Source organism: Diabrotica virgifera, chromosome 3 (genome assembly GCF_917563875.1).
Source record: "Diabrotica virgifera virgifera chromosome 3, PGI_DIABVI_V3a".
In the NCBI taxonomy this organism is placed as follows: Eukaryota; Metazoa; Arthropoda; class Insecta; order Coleoptera; family Chrysomelidae; genus Diabrotica; species Diabrotica virgifera.
The window spans coordinates 161,561,953-161,587,553 of NC_065445.1; positions in this window are offsets into that span (position 1 = coordinate 161,561,953).

Sequence of the window (25,601 nt, forward strand, 5' to 3'; positions counted from 1 at the left end):
TTGAAAAGTTGTGAACAAATTTTCTAAAATATGAAGTAAGGCCTATGAAACTGTGTAACTGTTTAATATTTCGTGGTACTGGGTACTCTTTAATTGCACTAATATGTCGATCACTTGGTCTTATCTCATCACCATTAATTATGTAGCCTAAATGACTTATTTCAGTCATTAAAAAGGAGCATTTGTCAAGACGGAGATTCAATTTGTTTTGAACCAATAAGCAAAATATCTCTTTTAGAATGTCTAAGTTCTCTTCAACAGTTTTTGTTGCTAATAATAAATCATTAATATAAATTAGTAATTTGTTATGTTCCATCAAGTCCTTGAATATAGTATGAACGTATCGCATAAAAACAGATGGTGAATTGCGCAAACCAAATGGCATTTTCAAAAATTCATATTGAGCACTGGGAGTTACAAATGATGTGTATTTAATTGAAGATTCCTCTACATTAACATGATAAAAAGCACTTTTGAGATCCAAAGTTTAAAAATAATGTTTATCTTTATGTTGACAAAGTTGATCTTCAATTAGTGGGATTGGAAAATTATCCCGTAAAGTGATTTTGTTTAATGAACCATAGTCTACACATAGTCTGAAATCATTAGTTTTCTTTTTAATTAAAACTATTGGTGAACTATACTCTGAATTACCCTTACGAACAATATCCTTATCTAACAAGTCATTAATTATTTCTTGTACAGCATTTTTTTCAGCATATGATAACCTTCGAGGTTTATAATAAAAAGGAACATGATTTGGATCTACAACAATTTTCATTTCACATTTAGTCATAGGTTCATTAGGTCTTTCTGGATTTACATAATCAGTCATAAAAACATCAACTAACTTTTGTCGATCTAAATTATTTAAATTAGGATTGATATCAATCTTAATTTCATTTTTATCTACATAGTCAATATGTAAAATATCATTGTCAATATTTGTATTTTCAATATCTTTAGAAGAAATCTCTACTTTATTCCCTGAAAAAGATATGGTAAGTTTGTCGTTCTGCATAAAATCTCTACCTAACAGACATTTATATGGTATGGTTTCATTTGGTACAACATAAATGAGTAAATCAATAAGTATGTCATTAACTTTCATTTTAAACAACACAGAACCCAAAATTTCTAGTCTATTTTGGTTAATACCCTGGAAAGTTTTCTCAGGAATATCAGAAAATTCAAAATTGAAAGATTTTACAGTATCTAAAGTTATTAAAGATATAGCACTACCTGAATCTACAATAGAATCAATATAAATAGAAATTTTGTCCTTCAAAAGACAAATTGGTAACATATACCTACTTGCATTATGCTGTTCCACAAAAAGTGCAGTGTTACTTTCTACCTTGACCTTGGGTGGATTCATCCTGAACTCATTCTTGGGGCAATTATTTCTTTGGTGATCCATTGCTCCACACGTATAACACGAACCCTTTTGTCTAGCTGGTTGAGTACATTGAACTGCGGAATGTCCAATCACATTACAGTTGAAACATCTAATAGCTTTGCTTCGTGTAGCTGGATTATTTTTAAAAGTAGTTATTCTTGGCAAGTCGTATTTTGAATGTTCACGTTTTGTATTATAGTTTTCCTTTGCATTAGATTTCTCTCTTCTATAGCTTATTCTACATTTTCGAGCACTAACAATTCTTTCATAACTCACGATGTCTTGATACAGGGTGTCTTCATCACGATGCTCTTTTGACATAATAAAATTACTTAATTCCTTACTCCACAAACCAATGGCAATTTGTTCTTTTGTTTCTTCAAATGGCAGTTCGAGTGATTTGCATAGAGAAACTTTCATATGGAAATAAATGGAAACATTCTCATTTTGATTTTGAGTACACTCTTGCATCTTTCTCCATAAATCTGTTTTATTTTGTGAAAACAAAAACGTTTTCCGGAAAGCTGTTTTGAATTTGGACCAATCTGTGATTTCTTCATTTCAGCCTATAAACCAGAACTTTGCAGCCCCTTCGAGATTGCTTTTGGCTGTTTGGTATATAAATGCATCTGGCCAATTGTGTAGTACCGCTGTAGACTCAATTTGCTTTAACCATACTGCTGCTTGGCTGGAATCACCTTCACCATTAAATTTCTCAATAGTTTTAGATAAATCTGGCATTATATTAAAATTTGGTACAGGATTACTTATTGTTGACATGCTGTTTTGTAGTTGCAACATCTGAAGCATCTGTGCATTCTGTTGGAGTAATGAATTAATAAGGTTTACCATATTATCATCATTCGGATTCGGATTCACATTATTATTATTTGCGCCGGGGCTATTCACTTGGGGTGATAACACAGGTGGTGGTGTACCTGGTAAGTTATTTTCGAGGTTATCCATAACGAAACATAAAAAAATATCATTTCCTTCTGTCCTAACATCACAAGGGGAACATAAGTATAACCCCACACCTGATTCTGTAGAAAGGATGTCTTCAATTTCTTAAGAAATAAAAATAATACACCATCATGGTTCACAACTTTATTCCCACCTCATGTCTTACAGTCTTCTCCCTGTCTATCATCTGTCAGCTGTCATTACCCCTTGACAACTTTGACAGAACATCAAATTTAAATTAAAAAAATAGCCCTGGCAGCTAAGGCCATTCAAATGAAGAGAAGAAGAAGAAATTAAAAAAAAAGGCGGTAACGATAAGAAGCCTACAATTATTAGAAATTTTTGAAGTTTATTAGAAATAGTTGGAGGAAGATTGTTGCAAAAAGGGTCCTATATTCTGTTAAAGATAGTTTATGTGAATTTTTTTATCTGACAAGAATCATATACCTACAGAGAATATTTTTAAAATACAATACAAAATACATATTTTAAAATAATTATACAGCATTTATTGTTTTTTTTTATTTTTAAAATAAATATCAACAATATTGTGATGAAATTAGTAGTGTACATAATTTTTGTATGCATGAAATTGAAAATGTATGGTATATACTGTTCAGATCAACCAAATGGATTTATGGAGAATTAATAGACCATGGATCAACAGAATCATTTATACATTACATCATAGTATAATCATACATTATATATTTTTCTTCTTCTGGCAATGCTGTACACAGATTATTTTAAAAATAAATATATCAAATAAATTTTAGGTAGTTTCTTATTGCTACTTTCAATATTAATAATATAATGTATATGCCTTTTGTAAAAGAAAATTGTGATAAAATGCGAGTTCCTTTATATCATAACGTTTTGGCTTTCTGTTCCTCAGGTAGGACTGGGTTAGTAGTCACCCTGAGAAGCAAGGTCTTCTGACATTGTTATCACAAATGGTTAACATTGCTCCAGTAGTGATCCTTTCTTGAGTTAAATTGCTTTTTTGGTAATTTGCTACATTAGTAAGGCTACGTGGCTATGCTCTGATATTTGCACAGTATATTTTTGGCTACTTTTTATTTACTTCACATAATTTTCCTATTGGGACCGTGCAAGTTCGGCAAAGCGACCTCTATTTCTACGCTCTGTACTTTTATTCGCACTTTTAATTATATTGGCCAATTATATTAGTCCTGGTTGCTGGATAATTGTCAAGGCCATAGTCCAAAAAAATAATAAGAAGAAAAAATAAGATGCAGGTTATGTTATGCAAACATAAACAATTGTATGTAGTAAATAAAATTAGTTATTAAAATGCAGTACTGCAAGCAAAATACAATTAATTAAATTTAACTTTATATAATAATTGTATATCATATCAATATTGTGGAGGAATATATAATTTTTCTGCTTCAATGACAGAAGGTATGAAATATACGTCAATTTGACAATTTCAATTGACAATATGAATTATTTAAGATAGTTGCAATATTTCTCCGCGACTCGCGCACAGTCGTTTCTCGTTTCCCTTCCAAGTACTTGCACACCGCGAATAGGGCTTTTCATTCACAGTCATTTGTTTCGAGCTTCTGTCATATGTCATCTAATAATAATATATCTAAGTCATACGTTATTGGTATTGCCCTTAGAGCATGGAAAATTTTTTCTTTCTCTGGAGATCTAACACGCAATCTGTTTTTCGAACGAAAGTGAATCCTTATTTTAATACGGTTGGTTCTCATTGAGATTTGACATCACTTGTTTTATTAGTGATTTTTGTGCGATTTCTGAGTGAAAACTAGCAATTTTTTTAACTCTTTATAGTGGTGATGTGTTCGGCTTACGGTTGTAAAAGCGACAGCAGCAGGAAATAAGTGCGAATTACATTTTACAGGTAAATAAATATTTCTGCTATGTGTGCGTAGATGAAAATTCAATAAATACTCCTATATTCTTAGATATTGCCTCTTAAATGGTTAATAATTTGAAAATTAACACTTCAATGTACCTTATTACATAATTAAAATTACATGGTTAAGTTATAAAATGAGAAAAATTTACGTGTAAAATTAAAAGTAACCTAAAAAATCACCATTTTACCAGTGGTGTAGGTACGAAACGCTACGAAATAAATGAAATTATAAAATATATTGTGGCAACTTCGAAAATGGAATTAATAGCGTATATTGTTATTACATATTATTGACTTTTTTTGTTAAACATTTTATTGCTTGATTTTATTTTGTTTATATGTAAAAAAATTATTTAAGAGCACAGGCGCAAATATTTTACGGCTATCTCTACTTTTTCTTTTTTTACACGGCAAATTATATGTAGTAAAGTTTTCACTGGTATGGATACGTACATAAACATTACTTGACAATGACATTGTCACCATTAACTTGAGATGACTTTTGAATGTTCTTGGATAACTGTTACTTGTATCATCGCTTTAATTATTAATTCAATTAATTAATATGATAATTTTTCACTAACTATGTATTCAGTGATTATAATAATTTATATACTATGCCATAAAAGATAATACTTAATCGAGAAAAGAGGAAAAGTGATTTTTTTAATATATTGTTACTATGGAACGCTTAGATAAATTTTGAATATCTTTAACAACAAAATGCTTATATCACAATATATATCCTGGTGTAGTCTCTGCTTGGGATCTTCCATAAATAATAAACAATAAATAACTTTTTATTAATGTCACGTCTTAAATTCTTTAGCCAATACACTATCAATATTATTTAATAAACAACTCAAGATAACGAGCGATACACAATTATTGGATCAAAGCTAGCCGTGCAAAAAATTACGTATGTCTTGTTTTAATCTGAATTTTTATCAATTAATTTTGATTAACGTTATAAAACATAAAAAATCAGTCAAAGCCTTTAACACAGAACTTTAATCTAAAATAAAAAGAATTAACACAATTATAAGTAACAATAATAAATAAAATCAAACAGGATGCTGTATATGTCCACCACCAACATCTCTACATAACCTAACTTTTCTTGTTAAGTTGACGTGCACTGCAAAGTTGACGTAAGTAGTGGAAAGTAGTATATCTGAATTAAGAACAGACATGCACTGTATATATCTATCTCTGTCGTCGACAGCCACCTATGGTGACAATAATTTTGGATCAAACGTTATTATTATTCCTAAAGCCGTGTCAAATATCTAAAATTGCCGCTGTCTTGTCAGCACATTCTGTTCGACTGAGTGCGTTGTACGACAAAGATAGCGAATATTCAATTTGGAAAATATTACCACTGACATGGTGTTCATTTTTTTCCAATAGGGCTTTTCATAGATTGTCATTTGTTTCGAGCTTCTGTCATGTGTCACATAATATTAATATATCTACGTCATACGTCTTTGGTTTGTATTATTGTTATATACCAATAAAGTATGTCGTAGATATATTAATATTATGTGACACATGACAGAAGCTCGAAACAAATGACTGTGAATAAAAAGCCCTATAGGGCTTTTCATCGATTGCCATTTGTTTTGAGCTTCTGTCATGTGTCACATAATATTAATATATCTACGTCATACGTCTCTAGTTTGTATCATTGTTATATACCAATAACGTGTATGACGTAAATATATTAATATTATGTGACACATGACAGAAGCTCGAAACAAATGACTGTGAATGAAAAGCCCTATACTGAAAAAAGTAATACTTTTGAAAAATTTAAACGCAGAATGAAAAACTAAATTATTACCGAGGGCTAAAAGTCCCTCAGAATAAATAAAAAGTTTCTTTTGAATGAGATCTTTGAAAATAAAAATCACACTAAATTGTCTCTTAGTTTTTCACCCCTGTAACTTTTTTCTCGGAATTCGAAAAAATAAATCCTATTTAAATATAGTATTGTAGCCGAAATTTTGCGACCTATGTGAAATAAAGATATCTATCATAAATCAATAATTCAAAAAGTTTGCTTTCGTCACATCCCCTAATTCCTAATCCTGTTTTATTTTGAGTGGGTATAAAAGTTCAACATACTAAAATACTGTTATTTGTTTCAATCTTTCTGTAAGCCATGCATAATATTGTGTAATTAATAAAAATAGAAAATTGAACTAAACCTACGAGCAATATTATTTAATTATGTAGTTTTATATAGTTTCTTCTGGCCTACGCGATACGCCACTGGCACTCGTGTTTGGTTCTAACTTGGTTTTGGATTCAGTTTCGTTCTCGTTGCGGTCATTCCAGGGAGAGGGTAAAAAATTTTCCATACTCTAAGGTATTGCCAAAGACGTATGACGTAGATATATTATGTGACACCTGACAGAAGCTCGAAACAAATGACAATCGATGAAAAGCCCTATTCTATATTTATAGTTATACTCGATAGTAACAAAGAGTTTCTCTTATCCTGCCCATAGAGTTATATATTAGCATAGAGAGAGTGTCATTCAGAGCGAAGTGACGACACCATCTTTTTTATTTGGATTAGTGCCGTTTCACTCTTACGCATAGTAAAGCTGCGACAGTTGTCCTCCCCTTCCGTACCTATACTCACATTTAATGGGTGCGTTCGGACGACCACAGCGGCTGGACAGCTGAGCCAGCAGTAGCTGTCAGACGTCACCGCTGGAAGCCAGGCGCTGAGAGATTTACTAAGCTTTCCCTATCACGGCTGGATACAACCACTCAGTCGATTTCTGCTGACCGCCAGCCGCTATGGTCGTCCGAACGCACCCAATGTCATCTTAGTTTCTAGATACAATGTGTTAGAAAGAGATACCGCAAACAAGTCCATGAGATCTTGTCGTCAGGAAGTGCGGAAGGTAGGCTCACTCTATGTTAATATATACCTCTATGATCCTGCCCCTTACAAATAAATGAACTGTAACCTCAATAAAAAACTAGTCTATTATATCAACGGTTAAATACTGAAACCTCAAAATCTACAACTTTTCAGGATAGTGAAATAACTTCGTTGTTTAGTACATGTTTTTATCTCTTCTGTTAAAAAGTATGGTTTGGTATTTTTTTTTTCAAAGTATTAAATAATAAATAATGAGAAAGAAAAAGCCTGTACTAAACAGAGAAGTTTTTCACTCTACTGAAAAGTTGTAGATTGTATCTTATGAGGTTTCAGTATTTAACTGTCGATATATACTTATATGAATGGTCCAGAAGAATGGCAATAGTTCATTTGAATTTATTTGGAGAAAATTTAAATTTAATATTTATTAACTTATTATAAAGTCAAATTTAAAGAATAATAATAATTACTTTGACTTTATAAGTTAAATCTTAATTTTCAATTTATTCGAAATTAATCCAAATGGACTATTGCCATTCTTTGTCTATACCCTTCATATATTATTTATAAATATTAAAAAAATTATTGGTTAAAATATTATTTTCAATCATTTTGTAAACTTTCCTGTTGTGATCTTTTATTATTACATAAGTAAAGAAATAAAAAGACAGCAGTACAATGAATTGTTTTATTTATTATCAATAAACAAACTAAGTAATCTATAAAACATTAAAACAACAAACTAAATTAATAACAATGTAAGAAAAAACGTGAACATATCTGCTTCCTTGCCTCAAGGGCTGTTCAAGTATTATGTATTAAGTATTATGCGGGGGGCGGGGGGTCAATAATCTTCAAAAATTGGGTTACGTAATAGTTAAACACCCATTACAGTGCTTTACATAGGGGGGTCTAAAATCGCGTTACGTAATACTTGAACGCTCCCTCAGCAGCACCTTCAGGATTCAATGCCTCCAAGTGTGCATGAACATATTGAGAAAATGTATTATTTAAGATAGTTTTTTGAAGATATTCTTCTTTAGGCGCGATTCGATTGGGGGTAAAATTGTACATAAATTTGCACGCCTGCGCACACAGATAGTAAGGAAAAGTGGGGGAATGGTGCGCGGCGGGAATCGTACGCTGCATTGTATTTCAAATTCCGTGGAAGATTTTACGAATTCAACCCGTCCTACACCTTTCAACCAATCTCATGAACGGTTTATGTCATTATCTTCAGTCGACCATTGAACGTGGACTAAGTCAGATCCGATTATTGAAAATTGCAAGAATTCTTCTAGTCTTTCTGCTCCAAAAAATAGGATGGTAAGTCCTTAGGCTTTATTTAATTGCTTTGGACTTATTATTGATTTAAATCATGTTGTTTAACGTGTATTTTGGTGCATCTGTTGGTTGATATGGTTTAGTAGTTTTCCGTTTGTGATGATGATTAGTATTTAGGGCACAAAGGGGTAATAGTACGCAGGAGTGCGCACGATTACCCCACAAACAATGAAATGGTAAATATAAAAATTACCATTTTTATTGCCAGATGCCATGAACCTACTCTAGAAAATCTACGTATCTACATTATGGCTTAACATAAAGAACTTAGATGATTGGTATTCAGGTATGTTGAAGAAAATAATATCCTAAATAATTTTAATAAAGAGAAGAAGTTAGCTAGTTCGCTTTAAGGGTTTACAAAAAGGAGTCCTGATATAACATTAAGACAACAATTACAAGCACACCAATGAAGACAAAATTGGAGGAAGCCCATGAAAAGAGATGATTAATAGACGAGAATCTTCAGAGAAAGGAGGAACAGAAAGCAGCAAGAAAGGCAACTGCTGAAGATATTTTGATAAAGAATCGCCAGATATCTCGCCAGACAGAGAAAAGAAAAAAACAAAAAAAGGCAAACAAAAAAAGAAGACAGTGCAGAAAAAGCTAACACCTGAGTCGTCTGATGTAACAGACGGTTATTTGTCAGATATTATCGATGAAGACGAATTAGATGATGTTGAATGAAGATTCATTCCACCACCATTAGAAAAACCAGCTGCACGTAACGAGACAAGCTCTAGTTGTGGGGAAAGAGGGAAAAAAAGGATTATGATATACACGTGTGTTATGTGCCTCAAGGAATCACGCAGAATGTACAACTGTAAATACCCCAGAAAATTATAAATGCAACTTTTGTTTACGTTAAAAATATGACATTTAAGTGTACCATACAATTCTTATTTCTTCATAATATTTTTATACTTTTGAAAGAAGTGTTTTTATTACATTAATTTTAAATTAATGTTTTTTTTTGCTAACATTAATTTAGTGCGCACCATTTCCCAATCTGTACGCATGATTACCCTCATGGGTGGGGAATCCTGCGCAAAGGCACTTCTTTCCTTTTTTTCATATTATGCTTTTGCACTTTGTATTTCTCTAAAACTTATTTTACATATGCAAAGTAGAATACTTAGGGCTTACTCTAACGTACTGGATGTTATGATAGATTAAAAGAATTTACAACATAATCGATTTCTGCTTAAGTGCGCACCATTCACCCACTTTCCCTTATGTAGTTCCTTGCTAATCTTTCAAGATAGGTATTTATGTATCTGTATCCGTGCAAATAAGTCATTAAAAGAATATATTAGTGTTTTAGTAAATGTATTATTTATTATAATTCTTGTATTTTTGGATTTGTGGTTCTCTGTAGTAAAATAATAAAATATTATGTAGGCATAACATTTTTAGACTATTTGTCGCCGTGTTGTGTAATTATATCCGAAACTTACATGTCAATTAGAAGGACCTCGCTGGTGTAGTTGGTAGGGCGTTAGCTCTGAGACTGGAATGACGTGGGTTCGAATCCTGGGCGATTAATTTTTTTTTTATTTTTGGTTGTTTTAATAAAAAATTTTTGAAAGTGGTAGATAAGAAAGTTAGTTTAATTTTTAAATAAAATACAAATAACCTGTTAAGTATATTTACTTCGTTGAAATTACCTATATAATAGAAGAATATCTTCTTACGTGCGTACAAAGTAGGTACACACACATTCTTTTTTCTGCTTGAGAAACAAGACTACTTACCATTTTTTATGAAGCAGTGATTAAATTTGAGTGTAATGCCCTAATTGATACTGTAAGAAATGAAAACTCACTTTTAAGTACTGAACATAAAAGAAAATGACTAACAGACTAGGTTTTTCTGGAGTTAAATGCATGCATATCTTGTGATGTGTCTGGTCTAGGTTCATCCTCAAATATAATTTCAATAGGTGCATAAGAGACGGTGGAAGATGTTCTGCTGCCTTCATTTTTTAAATTTCCGTTGTAGCCTTAAATGTCCCTTATAAAACAATTATCAGAATTATTAAACCACAAATATATAGACTGACACTAAACTTGGAAGAACGTTGTAAAAAGGTCCTTATATCCAGGGTGCTCACTGTGCTCAGTAAAAAAGTGTCTGTTGATTGCAGGAAGGTCAGTTACTTTCTGATGCCTCAGTTCTAGCATGAAACTCATTTTTTCCTTTTCTAAAACGATCAGGATCACATCCACTAAAATCAATGAAAAAATTGAAATTTTACCAAAACGTTTTTTGTATTCTTACTACCACTAACTGTTTCTTTTGGTAATTTCCTCTCATGGTGCATCTTTGTTTCCTTGCGTTTTTGTAATCTTTATGGACTTATGCTATAGACTATAAAGGAACTCGCAATTTTGCATAAGCTCTACGCCCTAATGTTTTCAATAGACATCTATAGTCGCTGAAATAATAGAAATTAATAAAATATAGGACAAATCTTTTTTAAATTATTTGTTACCATTACCATAAATATAATTGACTGTACTTCAATATCATATTAAATATTATAGGTATTTTAAAACTTGAGAATGTTTTCTGTATTTACAAACATAAACAAATATTTATTTAGTTTTATAAGGGGATGAGGGTTTAGAGTGTGAGAGTCAGGATATATTATAGGGGTTTTGCTCGTACTCGAACTTCAGCTGTAAATAATGGGTAGCACCTTACACATCGAGGGTGAATAATAATAAGCAAAAACTTTACTGTGAGCGGTATAATCACCGAAGGAAATAGAAACAAACTACATTATTACACTAGATTAAATACGAATAGTTCAATGGCTTGGAGTACAATCAGGCACTCTTGGAGCAGTCTCCGCCATGTCAGCTGTCAGCCGTCGGGAGAACCTACGTCACTCGGTCGGCAGGGTTGCCAAGTATAATTCTTGTTACATCCTCCCCCTTTGGATCAGACGTAGAGTATGGCTGATACAAAATGGAATAACTGGTTATTAGCGAGGGCTTGGAACAGACCTCGGCATCATACATGAGCATCTTGATAGCGCTTAGGAGGGCGCTTGGAACGTCTGGGTCTCTGTATGGAACAATCAATCTGCGTAGGCAACGAGGTACTACTGGAGTCGCTGGTTGTGGTTACAGGTACACCAGAACCTGTAGATTGCTGCGTTGTCTTAGGATGTCGTTTAGGGATAGCCCCTCTGCTTTTGGCTGCGACAACTTTCTGCAACGTGGTTGAAGGTCGACCTCTACTACGTAACTCATGTAGAGGAGTTACAGGCGAATCGGAATCATCTTCCACAAAAGGATGGAGAGCAGACACGTGGTATTTTCCGATCGATACATCTGGGTGAGTTAGAGTTGCTAACTCGTACGAGGTGGGAGAAAGTTGGTTAAGGATAAGGTATGGGCCATCGCGACGCGGTGCAAATTTAGAAGACAGTCCTGCATCACTTTTACTAAGGATGTGAGTCTTTACTAGAACTTTCTGTCCCTTGTTAAACACAACGGTTTCGCGAAAATGTTTATCTGCATACAATTTCGAAGAGTCTTGACGTAACTCATTGTTTTCTCGCGCACTTAACAAAATGTCAGTATGCCTGCGCAAGTAAGGTGTTATCTCGGGAATAACCGTTTCACTCGCGATAATAGCTCGTAAGTCTTTATGTACATCTGTGGGCGTACGTAGCTCACGCGCAAAGTTCAAATAGGCCGGGGAATAACCGGTAGCTAAATTTGGTACGGTATTCATAGAAAAACGTATACTGGGTAGCACTTCATCCCATTTAGTATTGTCTCTTTGAACTAAAATGGAAATCTGAATTTTAAGATCTCGATTTTTACGTTCCTCCGGATTTGAGGCAGGGTGATAAACAGGAATGAGTGATTGCTGAATACCTAGGCAGTATGTAAACTGCTGCATTATTTTACTAACGAATTGGGGTCCGTTGTCACTTATTATTCTACGAGGGGTGCCGTATCGTAAACATATTTCACTTATTAGTACCTTTGTGCACTCCTCCGCAGTAGCTTGTTTTAACGGGAATATTTCTATCCATTTCGTGGAAGTATCTTCCACTGCAAAAATCCATCTGTTTCCCTTTTCAGTCACAGGTAGTGGACCCACTAAATCAATTGCAACGCATTCAAAGCGTTGTGCTAACACAGGTGTTTGAATTAGACCTGCTGGTTTTAGATTCAAAGGTTTATACCTTTGGCAGTCGATGCATTTCTTTATATGCTTTACAACATCTCGCCTAATGGTAGGCCAGTAATAACGAAGAGCAATTCTTTGGATTGTCTTTTCAACACAATAATGTCCTGCAATGGGCATGTCATGGCACTCTTTCAAAACCTCAGCTACTTTATTTTGAGGCACTACTAACTGAGCATTCTCACATTCAAGGTCCTGATTATACCGATACAAGACTCCTTGATTCATGACATATCCGCGAACAGTATAGCGGTTGATGTCTACTAATTCAGGTTCTTCAGATTCAAGGCAATCAATAATTATTTTAAGCTGTGAATCAGTCAACTCTTCCTCTCTAAGTTTTTTATTGCTTATCGTTGGTACATCCATTGCGATAGTACAGAGGTCACAAATATCTTTCGTGTCTGGACCACAGATAGGCCTTGATAACATATCGGCGATTCGATTCGTCCGTCCAGGAACATATTCGATTCGTAAGTCGTAACTTTGCACTTCTAATGCCCATCTAGCAAGACGGCCAGTAGGAGATTTTAGTGACACAACCATTTTAGCGGTTGATGATCTGTTTTGACAATAATAGGCGAACTTTCTACGTAACCCCGGAATTTATTAATTGCATATACTATAGCTAAAGCTTCTCGCTCTGTCGTACTATAGTTACGTTCAGCCGCTGTGAGTAAGCGACTTGCATACTCTATCGGCTTTTCATTTTCTTCCTCCCCCTGGAGGAGACATGCGCCAAGTGCATATGAACTTGCGTCTGTTTTAATTACAAAAGTATCTGTAAAACTTGCTTGCTGCAGAATGGGAGCTTGCGTAAGCAATCTCTTAAGAGTTTCATAGGCCTGGTTTTGTGCCGGTCCCCAAACGAATGCTACATTCTTCTTAGTTAGATCCGAAAGAGGTTTGGATATACCTGCGAAGTTTGGCACAAAACGTCGAAACCAACTACAAGTTTGCAAAAATGACAAAACATGTTTAGCATTGCGTGGTATAGGCATTTCAGCAATTGCTGATATCTTCCCTGGATCAGGAGCGATCCCATTGGGCGTAAGAAGGTGCCCTAAATACTTCACTGAAGAGCGCACAAAAGTACATTTTGCTCTATTTACACACAGTTTGAATATTTGTAATCTTTGAAACACACTAGCTAGATCATTGATATGATTTTCAAATGAGCTAGATAAAATAATAATATCATCTAAATATGCCAAAATAGTAATACCTGGTAATCCGCTACGAAAACGGTCAATAAGCCTTTGAAAAGTAGCAGGAGCGTTTCGTAGACCAAAAGGCATACGATTAAATCTAAAAATACCAAAAGGGGTAATAAAAGAAGTTTTATCTCGATCTGATGGACGAACACTTATTTGATGGTAGCCGCTTTTCAGATCTAGTGTTGTCATAAATAGTGTCTGTGTGGTGGCATGCAACAGATCGTCCATCCTCGGTAGAGGACATCTATCTGGTACAGTTATTTCGTTGAGGCGTCTGTAATCAATGCACATGCGAAAGGTACCGTCTTTTTTAGGAACGAGTACAGTTGGTGCAGCATAAGCTGAGTCGCTTTCATCAATGATTTCCATTTCCAATAAATGATGGATTTCATTTTTGAGTATCTCTGCTTTCTGAGGTGTTCTCCTATAAGGGGGCACAGCGATTGGAATATCACTGGTTAAATTAATACAATGCTCAGCAAATGGTGTAGGTTCATTATGTTCCATAAAAACGTCACCGTACTGATTTATCAAGCACTGTAAAGTACTACGCTCAGAAGTATTTAACTGTGAAGCTTCGTCCTGTCGTAAAGTAAGTTCAAGAAGATTAATTGAAGCATTGCAGGAGTTAGGTTCCCGTAATAGTTTATGTTGAATATCAGGAGAATCAGCAAATGAGAATTTCATTTGAGAGATATTAATAATAATATCAGCATTTTTTAAGAAGTCTATGCCAAGAAGAGTTTTAGCTGATGTGTGTTCAGAAAATACCACAAAAGTTGTAGGTATGGATCTATCTAATAGGAGAATAAAACACTCAAAAATATGAGCTGTTACCGTGCGGCTTATACCGTCAGCAAGCACTAAACTCATTTCCTTGGAAATATAGTGTAGACCTTTGTTTAAAAAATGATTGTATAGTCTAATTCCAGCTATAGTACATTTAGCTCCAGTATCAACATATGCGCAACCACTCAAACCTAAGACACTTATTGGTAAGAGGGGACGATTATTCAAATTGTTAGTTTCTGCTAAAAGAAGCTCTACAGAAGAAGCTGCTTCTGTGGTAATAGGATTTACAGAAATTTTACAGTTAGGACAATTTGTGCGAACATAACCAGGAGTATTGCAACCGTAACAAACCACACTGGAAGAACGTTAAGAAGATACATTTGAAGTGCTAGGATTCGTATTTGGACGACTAGGAGGTACAGAGGTGCTAACTGAATCATTAGAATTAGATTGCTTAAATTTTCTGCATTCTGGCTGAGTATGGCCAAAAATTTTACAAAATGTACACTTTGGTCTGAATTTTGGTTTGACAGAATCCTTTTCTTCATTCGATTGAGGTTTTTGTCGTTGATTAGAGTCGGTAGCAACTAAACCTTCCTTTAAGGATGCTTCGATTTCTCGAGATTCCCTTAAAAGTTCCTTAAAATCTCAAAATTTATTCCTTGGTAACCTTTTTCGTATTTTACGCGCCATTAAGCCATAAACCATATCCAACTGAACCTCTTCGGTTAGGGTATAAGGTAATTGTGCGAGCAAAGCTCGAATACGAGAAACAAACAGTTCGGTGGGTTCCTTAGAATTTTGTTCACGCGAGAATAATTCTCGAAATATTAAATGAGGAGGAAGTTTTCTCGAATAGGCATCTCTCAAGGCTTGTACAGCGTCTTCCCATGTGAGAATGGTATTTTTGACACCTTGCCACCATGTAGCAGCACTACCATTAAGAAGCATGGATAAACCACGAAGAGCATTTTCATCACTTATTTGGGAACAGTCCTTATAAGTGATCACATTGTCGAGAAAAGCTTCAACATCAGCGTTAACAGTACCATCAAAGCGAGCAGTACATTTAACGAAGTTTCCTCCTGACGTATGTGTAGGAGTTCTATTAAGGTCTCTGATTTATACCAGAATATCTTCAGATACTTGTTTGTTAGAATTAGCAAGTACCGAAAGTAATGAATCAAATTGATCTTGTGACATTGTTACCATAGCGGGAGCAGAACATTCTCCTGCTGTAGGATTTTTTGAATTACCTTTTGACATTGTACGAAGTATAGCAGATAACCAAATATTACTAAATATGTAACAGACGCAGGCAATAAAAGTGATTTTATTGTAAAAATTAAATAGTTATATGTATATGCAATAAAAGTTATTTTATTGAGAAATCGTAATATAATTACATGCAATAAAGTTAATTTATTGAAAAAGGTATATAATTATATGCAATAAAGTTATTTTATTGAAAAGTTATATAATTATATGCAATAAAGTTATTTTATTGAAAAGTTATATAATTATATGCAATAAAGTTATTTTATTGAAAAAAGTTATATTTTAATTTAAAATCCGAGCAAATTCGGTAAAATTTTAAATTTGGCAACAAAATGTTGAAAAAGTTTGAAGAGCTACGAAACAGTGTTAGACATAGGCAACACCGCGCAGAACGACAAGTAAGCGAACATCAATTCGAATAATCGAAATACGAAATCGATTCCCCGTACTCAGATCGTGCATGCAAAATCGATATATACCGGTGAAATATGAAAATCGGCGCAAAATACATCCACGCCACGCTATGAAAAAGTAGGGTTAAAATAGTACTTACAGCGAAATTCTGGTATTAAAACACTTTAACACTTACGAAACAATGTCTATAATTCCTAGCCACAAAGTTGGGACGCCAATATAAGGGGATGAGGGTTTAGGGTGTGAGAGTCAGGATATATTATAGGGGTTTTGCTCGTACTCGAACTTCAGCTGTAAATAATGGGTAGCACCTTACACATCGAGGGTGAATAATAATAAGCAAAAACTTTACTGTGAGCGGTATAATCACCGAAGGAAATAGAAACAAACTACATTATTAAACTAGATTAAATACGAATAGTTCAATGGCTTGGAGTAAAATCAGGCACTCTTGGAGCAGTCTCCGCCATGTCAGCTGTCAGCCGTCGGGAGAACCTACGTCACTCGGTCGGCAGAGTTGCCAAGTATAATTCTTGTTACAGTTTGTTTTGACAAACCTTGTCAGTTTTTATTTTTTTATGACGCTACGCTACAGCTTATTGTTCATGTCCTGTGATCGTGCCGTTGACGGCCAAAAAAGATGAATCTTCCCACCGTCCCATTTATAAACTTCGTTCGCCGTTGACGTTGACGGTGGGAAGATTCATCTTTTTTGGCCGTCAACGACACGATCACAGGACATGAACAATAAGTTGTAGCGTAGCGTCATAAAAAATAAAAACTGACAAGGTTTGTCAAAACAAACTAAATAATTATTTGTTTATGTTTGTAAATACAGAAAACATTCTCAAGTTTTAAAATACCTATATTGTTTGCAACACTTTAATTTTTAAATTTAATTCAGAGGTGTAACATAAATGAAATAACTGCTGCAGGGATTTTGGATGTGTACGGTTAGTTATTTACAGGGATTGGTAAAATAAATGATGTTCCTTGTGAATTAAGTTAAGGGATAATAATTATACACCATCTATAGTACCTTGTAGAAAGGTACCATTTAGACTAATGGAGCAACTTAAGAGTGAGTTAGATAAAATGATCAATCAAAATATTATTGAAAAATTACTGACCCAACATAGTTTGTGAATCCTATAGTTTTTGTGAAAAAAGCTAATGGAATTAGAATTTGTTTAGATCCGCAAAATTTAAATAATGCTTTAATGAGGGCCCAGTTTGAGTTACCAACATTTGAGGAGATAACAAACGACCTGGCGGGGTCTGAGTGTTTTTCAATTTTAGATGTGAATAAAGGGTTCTGGTCTATAGTTTTAACAGAAAATGCTTCATTTTTAACAACTTTTGGGACACCTTATGGAAGGTACAGATTTTTAAGACTTCCTTACGGGGTAAAAGTGGCCCCAGAGGTATTTTATAGAACGTTTAGTGAGATATTTGAGGGCACAGATGGAATTAAAATTTATATTGATGATATTATAGTCTATGCTAGGTCTAGGCAAGAACATGACAGAATTTTAAGACAAGTTTTAACAAGAGCAAAGGAAAAAGGGGTAAGATTTAATAAAAATAAATGTAAGTTTCATGTAACTGAAGTGAAGTATGTTGGTCATGTGTTGTCTAAACATGGTATGCAATTGTTGATAGTAAAGTTGAAGCCATTAAGCAAATACCTACACCAAAAAATGTCAAAGAACTTAGTCGTTTTCTGGGAATGCTAACTTACGTAGGAAAATGTATTCCAATCCTGTCAAATTTAACAGGTAATCTTAGGAAGTTGATGAAAAAGAATGTTTATTTTGGCTGGCTCGAAGTTCATCAACAGGATTTTGAAACATTAAAAGAATTATTAGTACATACTCCAGTGTTACAGTACTATAACAGAAATAAACCAATTGTATTATCAGTGGACAGTTCAAAGGACGCTTTAGGAGCTGTCCTTTTACAAAATGGAGGTCCAGTAGCATATGCATCAAAATCTCTCACACCAACTCAACAAAATTGTGCACAGATTGAAAAGGAATGTTTGGCAATTGTTTTTGGGTGTCAGCGTTTTCATCAATATTTGTATGGTAAAGAGTTTATTCTGGAGAATGATCATCTACCTTTGGAGGCCATATTTAAAAAGCCACTTAATCAATGCCCTCTCAGATTACAAAGATTAAGGATTAATTTACAAAATTGTGATTTTACTGTCAAATATAAGCCAGGATCACAGTTATACCTTATATCTCGCTCAGGTGGGGATGATACTAATTTTGAAATTGTAGAGCAAGATATGCATTCACAAGTAGATTTAATCGATTACTATGAGATAAGTCCAAACAAATTTGAAAAAGTACATATTGAATCAGAACAATATTTGGAATTAAATGCATGAAATAAAAAAACCATATTGGAATTTTAGAGACCAAATATCAGAAATGAAAGGGGTACTGTTTAGAGGAGAACAAATTATAATTCCCAAAAGTATGCGTAGGGAGAAGTTGGACATGTTACATTACAACCATTTAGGAATTGAAAAAACTATTTTAAGAGCAAGAGACCATGTATTTTGGCCATTTATTAATAAATTAATAAAGAAATAACAGATCTGATAAAGAATTGTCCAGCTTGTTTAACTTATCAAAATTACAATACTAAAGAAGTGTTAATACCCAAAGAAATTGCAAAAAGACCATGGGAACTAGTTGCTGTTGATTTTTTTTATTTTGATAACAAATAGTATTTGTTACTTGTCGATAGTTTTTCAAAGTACCCAGAAGTAAGTTGTTTGCATAATAACACCACCAATGAAATTGTTATTCAAAATCTTAAAGCAATTTTTGCAAGACATGGCAGGCCAGATGTTATCTTTTCGGATGGTGGTCCTCAGTTCACTAATGGGTACATTCCAAAGTTTTTTAAGGAATGGGAAATTATTCACAAAACTAGTTCACCTAGATACCCACAGTCAAGTGGGTTTATTGAAAGATATGTGCATGTGCAAACCTACAAAAAGATGTTTAAAAAGATTTTGTTTGATCAAAAAGATATGTATGTTGCTTTATTAGAAATTCGTAATACACCTATAAGTCATTGTATACCATCTCCTGCAGAGCTGTTATTTGGCCGTAAGTTAAAAGGTTTTGTCCCTGTAAGTGATTCACAGTTGCAGCCAAAATTTGATGTAGAGAATGTAGAACATGCCTTCAAAAGAAATCAGATGAAAAGTGAAAAATATTTCAATAAGACGGCTAAGCAAAGCATTTACCATTGCTATCACCTAATGATAAGGTTATGGTGCAATTAAACTCAAGGAACTGGGAACCTGCGGTAATACAGTCGAACCCGCTTATTAGAATACCGCTTAAAGGAATACCCCGGCTTAAGGAATAGAAATTTGAGGTCCCGAAACGATTACATCAGCAACCAATGGAATTATTAGCAATATCCTACCAATATCAGCATTATTAGAATATCTCGGTTATAGGAATACTTTTGCTTGGCACGAATGCTATTCCAATAAGCGGGTTTGACTGTACTCGATGTTGATAAAAAGAGACCAAGATCATAATATGTAGTTATGATTGATAGGAATGGTAAATGTTACAGTAGGAACCGAAAGTATTTACGCAAATTTACGAAATAGTTATTTTCCTAACAAGTGCAGAAAGTAATTCGCTTTTCCGCACGCGACTGCAGTTTGCCGAACGACGCGAGTTTGCGGGAGTTCGGCAAGCAGTCGAGTGCGGAAAAGAGACTTTCTGCAAGAGTTAGGAACAATATTTTTTCTAAGAGTCTTTAAAAAATTACCAAATCTTAATCAATTAATTTAATTAATATGAAAATACATACACAAATTAATTCTTTGACAAGGTTATCAAAACCAAACTTTCAATATAATTAGTTAGCATGACGACGATCTTGGTTTCCATGACGATGATTCAAAACGACTGTTATTGTCTACCGATTTGACTTTCGAATATTATGTCAAAATAATTTTATTTCATCGAATTGTCGCGTTAATTTCATTAAAACAGGAACACAATAAGATATATTTGACATAAATTAGTAAATAATATCTAAATATTAGTTTATTGCATGCATTATAATTACTTTAAGGCCATATTAACATCTAAATTAACACGCGTGCGGAAAAGTAAAAACCGCGTGCGGAAAAGTAACACCCTAATAACACAAAACATTCCAGGAATGTTCCTAGAAGGTACTCACAGGACATTGAAAACATTCCTGGAATGTCCCAAAATGCACACGAATGTCCCTGGAAAGTCCCAGGAAAGTGCTGTGTCAGCATTTTAAATATTCTTAGAATGTTCTGTTGGAACATTCCATGAACGTCTACGAATGTTCTTTGGACATTCACAGTATATGTTTTAGACTGAATGCCCTGTTGGAACATTCCATGAATGTTCTTTGGACATTCACAGTATATTTTTTAGACTGAATGTCCTGTTGGAACATTCCATGAATGTCTAAGAACATTCTTTGAACATTCATAGTATATTTTTTGGACATTCTCTGAAATATATCGTCAGTGATGTGACAATACCTCCTATATGTTTTTTCATGAGGTGTGCAGGAGACGAAAAACATTTTTTTAAGGTCACCTGTTTTCATACGTAAGTTCTGACTTGTTTTGTAGTAAATAGATAATTGAATTTACTGCAAAACAAGTCAAAAAATATATGAAAACAGGAGGTGGCCCAAACAAGTTTTTAGTCTATCTTACAAATCTCATGAAAAAACAGATAGGAGGTATTGTCACATCACTGACGATATGTGGCCATAACAAATAATACATCCTTGATAAAAATAAACATTTTTATTGCAAAAAATCTTTTCATACATTTTTTAATGTAATTTACTGACATTCCTAAATTATAAAAAAATGTGTCACATTTGCTTTGTAAACCTTTCTTTTGCTTTTCGTAGCCACATATTCCATTTCCTTCCTGGTTTTTTGTAGACCACTTCTCTCGGCTGATTCTAAAAGAAAAGAAAATAAAAGGTAATTTTTCTATCTATTACAATTAACAATCAGAAGAAATATTATTTACAGGTAATAATATGCATAAATAATAATAAAAAAATAAATATTAAATAATATTTAAATAAATAATAAAAAATAATATTTAATAAATAAAATAATAATAATGAACATTTTGTATTTTGACAACGACGTCGGACTTGTTTGATATTTCTGATGTTTTTATTTATTTACATTGAATATTAATCCGTTTTGTTGTATAATCTACTTCGCAATAATTATGTGATATATTTGACTTCAAATGAATTCAAAAATTTTTTGTAATTGGGCAACGATGTCAACTTAGATCTCTGATGTAGATATTAGAGAGATTTTGCACCTCTTCAAATAACCGCTGATTTTGGCTCCGCTATGGTTAACTTTATTAAAAAAATCTAAACGGGAACTGGTGTATGTTTTGAAAAGACTGATAGTGTGTAAATAAATTTATTAAATCAGCTAAGTACTTTCAGCATATTAATGCCATCATCAGAGCTATCCTATAAAAAGACTAAGTTGAAAAATCTTATTCATAAAAAATTATAAAGTGAAACTTACGTCTTATAGGTGTAAAAACCTCAAAAGAAGAGTAAACTTCGAACAAACACATTCTATAGTTTAAAATAAACCCAGGGATATAACCACTGGTTAGGGTAAAAACCCTTAAATGTTTAAAAAATCACATTTAATGTGTTTTTATAAAAAGGCTACCATTCTTACAAACAGCTGTTACTGACAATATTCAAAAACGACAGGCTGCTGACGGAAACAATAGTTCCTAGCGACATCTGTGTTATTAAAATTATTTAAAATTTTTGAAAATGACTAAGTTGTCATATGATATGTAGGTTACTAATTGGTATGAAGTTAAAGTTAATATGAAAAACTGAAGTTAAATTTAAATGACAATTGTTAAGTTTAAAGTAAAGTTAAATGTGAAAATAATCAAATTATCAAAGTATTATTAATTATTAAAAAACCAAACAACCAGTCAGTTCTGACCAAATATAGAAGTGAGATAGATGAAAACCAAGGAGAAGCACCGTTGGACAAGCTCAGAGTTCCAAAACTGTTTGAAAACAATATTATTATTAAAAGGCAAATCGAAAATATTTACTTATTGTAATCAATGAAAGAAAATTCAAATATGTTATAAAGTAATGTTCAAAAAACAAGAGCAATTGTTGGGCATGCTGAATATAACAGTATTAAAGAAACTTCTTAAAGATTGGATCAAATTTACAATTTAATTGAACCTGGGTGTTAACACAATTTTGAGGATTTCTTTTTAATTCCCTGCTAATTTCTAAGTCTTCTAATAAATTCATTTTTGTATAGTTGTTAATGGGTATACTATGTAGAATCCTACTATCTCTTTGGGGACTGAAGTTATGTTTAGAAGCATGTAAGTGATTGCCAAAACTAGATTTGTCAATCTTAGACAAATGTTCTTTGATGCGTGTTTCCAAAGGTCGCATAGTTCTCCCCACATAAGTAACAGGGCAGTCTCCACAGGACAATTTGTATATACCACTTTTTGATGTTTTTCCAATTTTATCTTTGGTATGAGAAAAAATAGATTTGATATTTTCCTTACATTTGAATGATAGTTTAAGGTTGGGGATGTTTTTGAATATTGTCAGTAACAGCTGTTTGTAAGAATGGTAGCCATTTTATAAAAACACATTAAATGTGATTTTTTAAACATTTAAGGGTTTTTACCCTAACCAGTGGTTATATCCCTGGGTTTATTTTAAACTATAGAATGTGTTTGTTCGAAGTTTTCTCTTCTTTTGAGGTTTTTACACCTATAAGACGTAAGTTTCACTTTATAATTTTTTATGAATAAGATTTTTCAACTTAGTCTTTTTATAGGATAGCTCTGATGATGGCATTAATATGCTGAAAGTACTTAGCTGATTTAATAAATTTATTTACACACTATCAGTCTTTTGAAAACATACACCAGTTCCCGTTTAGATTTATATAGAAGTGTGTACAAGTCAAACAGTCTTTTTCTATTAACTTTATTAAGCATAACGATTATGGCAACGTTAAAAAGCAGAGTTTTTGCAGCCTGTCAAGTAGGTTTTTTGTGTCATCGTTATCGTTATTTAAACGTAACCTCACTTCACAACGTTATTGTAATTTTAAGCATATACTTGAACAGTTTTTGATATTTTAATTTATAGGTCATCAAAATTAGAATCTATGTAAATGTAATTTTACTGATTTTTTACATTCTGGCAACAAAGCAATTTAACAATTACTATAATGATAACGATAAGCACTACTTTAAACCTCCGTAAATTACGGAATCCCTTATGTTTCATAACGGATCATATATTCGCTACTGCGCAGACGTAGTATAACGATAACCATAACGGAATTGCAAAATAAGAGGTGCATAATCTCTCTAATGAATTGCAACAGTATCTATATTGTACGGACTGTATTATTAATTAGGTTAAGCATATTACCTGTGTGATATAAGCTATTGGAACAGCATAGTCTCTCAAACGGACAGATGAAAGTGAAGTTCTGTCAATATCTTTTTCTAAAAAATGTTTTGAACATACTCCTCTATTAACAAATCAGATCTATACTTCATGCCTTCTTCGCAGGATCTTCTGGAAAGCTAAAAATACAAAATATATGCATTACTAAGCATTATTAACAAATTTTAGTTTTAAATAAAAAATATGATTAACGAACTCACAAAATATTATAAAACAGCTTAGAAATTGTTTATTAGTATAGTCGTTCCCCAAACTCAGACACAACTGGCTAGTGATTTTAGTAGGTAATTTTTTTGTTTTTAGCCAATTTTGCCAAAATTACTAAGTATTTAGTAATTATTAACTATTTAGTTATTATTTTTTTTTGCCAATTTTACGAAATTGGCAAAATTATTTACTAAAATCACTAGCCAGTTGTGTCTGAGACTGAGTTTAGCGAACCGACTCTAATACTCTGTGTATTCATTAGTTGGTACTACATATTATAGTGTGTGGTCTACCATCCTGTTTATAAACGCATACATTGGCAAAAAAGCAAAAAAGAAGAATTATTTTAATTTTACAAATAATCCTTTTGTTATTATCTCTATTTACTATTTTAGTTAGGAATAAGCAAATTTTGTAGTTTGTGGCTTATTCACAATTATTAAAATAATAAATGGATATGACCAATTATCAGTAAGTGAAACAGAATTCATTGGTATAAATTTCATATCCGTAATCCGTCTACCCATAAAGGAAACCAGAACTCAGAACCAATACTATTAATTTATTTTCTGAAATACAGGGCATGCCTTTGTTTACATAATATTTGCATACTAACCTTTGAAACGTTATTCCTGAAGATCTACATTTGCTTCTGCTGCTCCAACTGCGTTGAGGACAGGACAGACAGATTTTATGCAATATGTTAATAATACTATAAAAGTATCCGAATTAAAAAAATATTCTTAAAAAGCACTAATAAAACAAACAACGATCACGCCACGCACAAGCAAGGTGGCCAAGATGCCAAGATGGCCGAAGTGAGGTCGTTCGTTGGTCGTTTTTAGTCACGTGATGCCATTATGATGCCCTCTCTAAGCGCCATTCACAAATAAAAAATGAACGCAAAAGAAATAAATATAAATGCCTCTCTTCGGTTTTGTTCTTGTATCGCATCAGCCAAATTGGCTATTAGCGAACAATAATTTTTATTACATTTGTATGTTTACCTATATATTGTATAAAATGTTAATTGAACTTAGGAAACTCTTTAAATTTGACAAATTGCACTGTAGGCCTAAAATGTCACTTAGTTTCACAGCAGAACCCCACTGTGGGGTGTGCTGTGCTTAGTTTGTTTGGTAGGTTATAAGTAATGTTATATCTGTTACACGTATTTATTATTTGGCAACTTAAAATATAGGAACATTGGTAGTATGTTCACAGAATGTCTTATGGTAACATTCCAGGAATAATTTAAACAGATGTTCACCGAATGTTCCCTAAATGTCCAGGACATTAAAATATTGATAGAACTTTGGTAGTACATTCCTGGAATGTTTTGTGTTGTTAGGGCACGCGTGCGGAAAAGTAACACGCGTGCGGAAAAGTGAAACTTTCTAAACT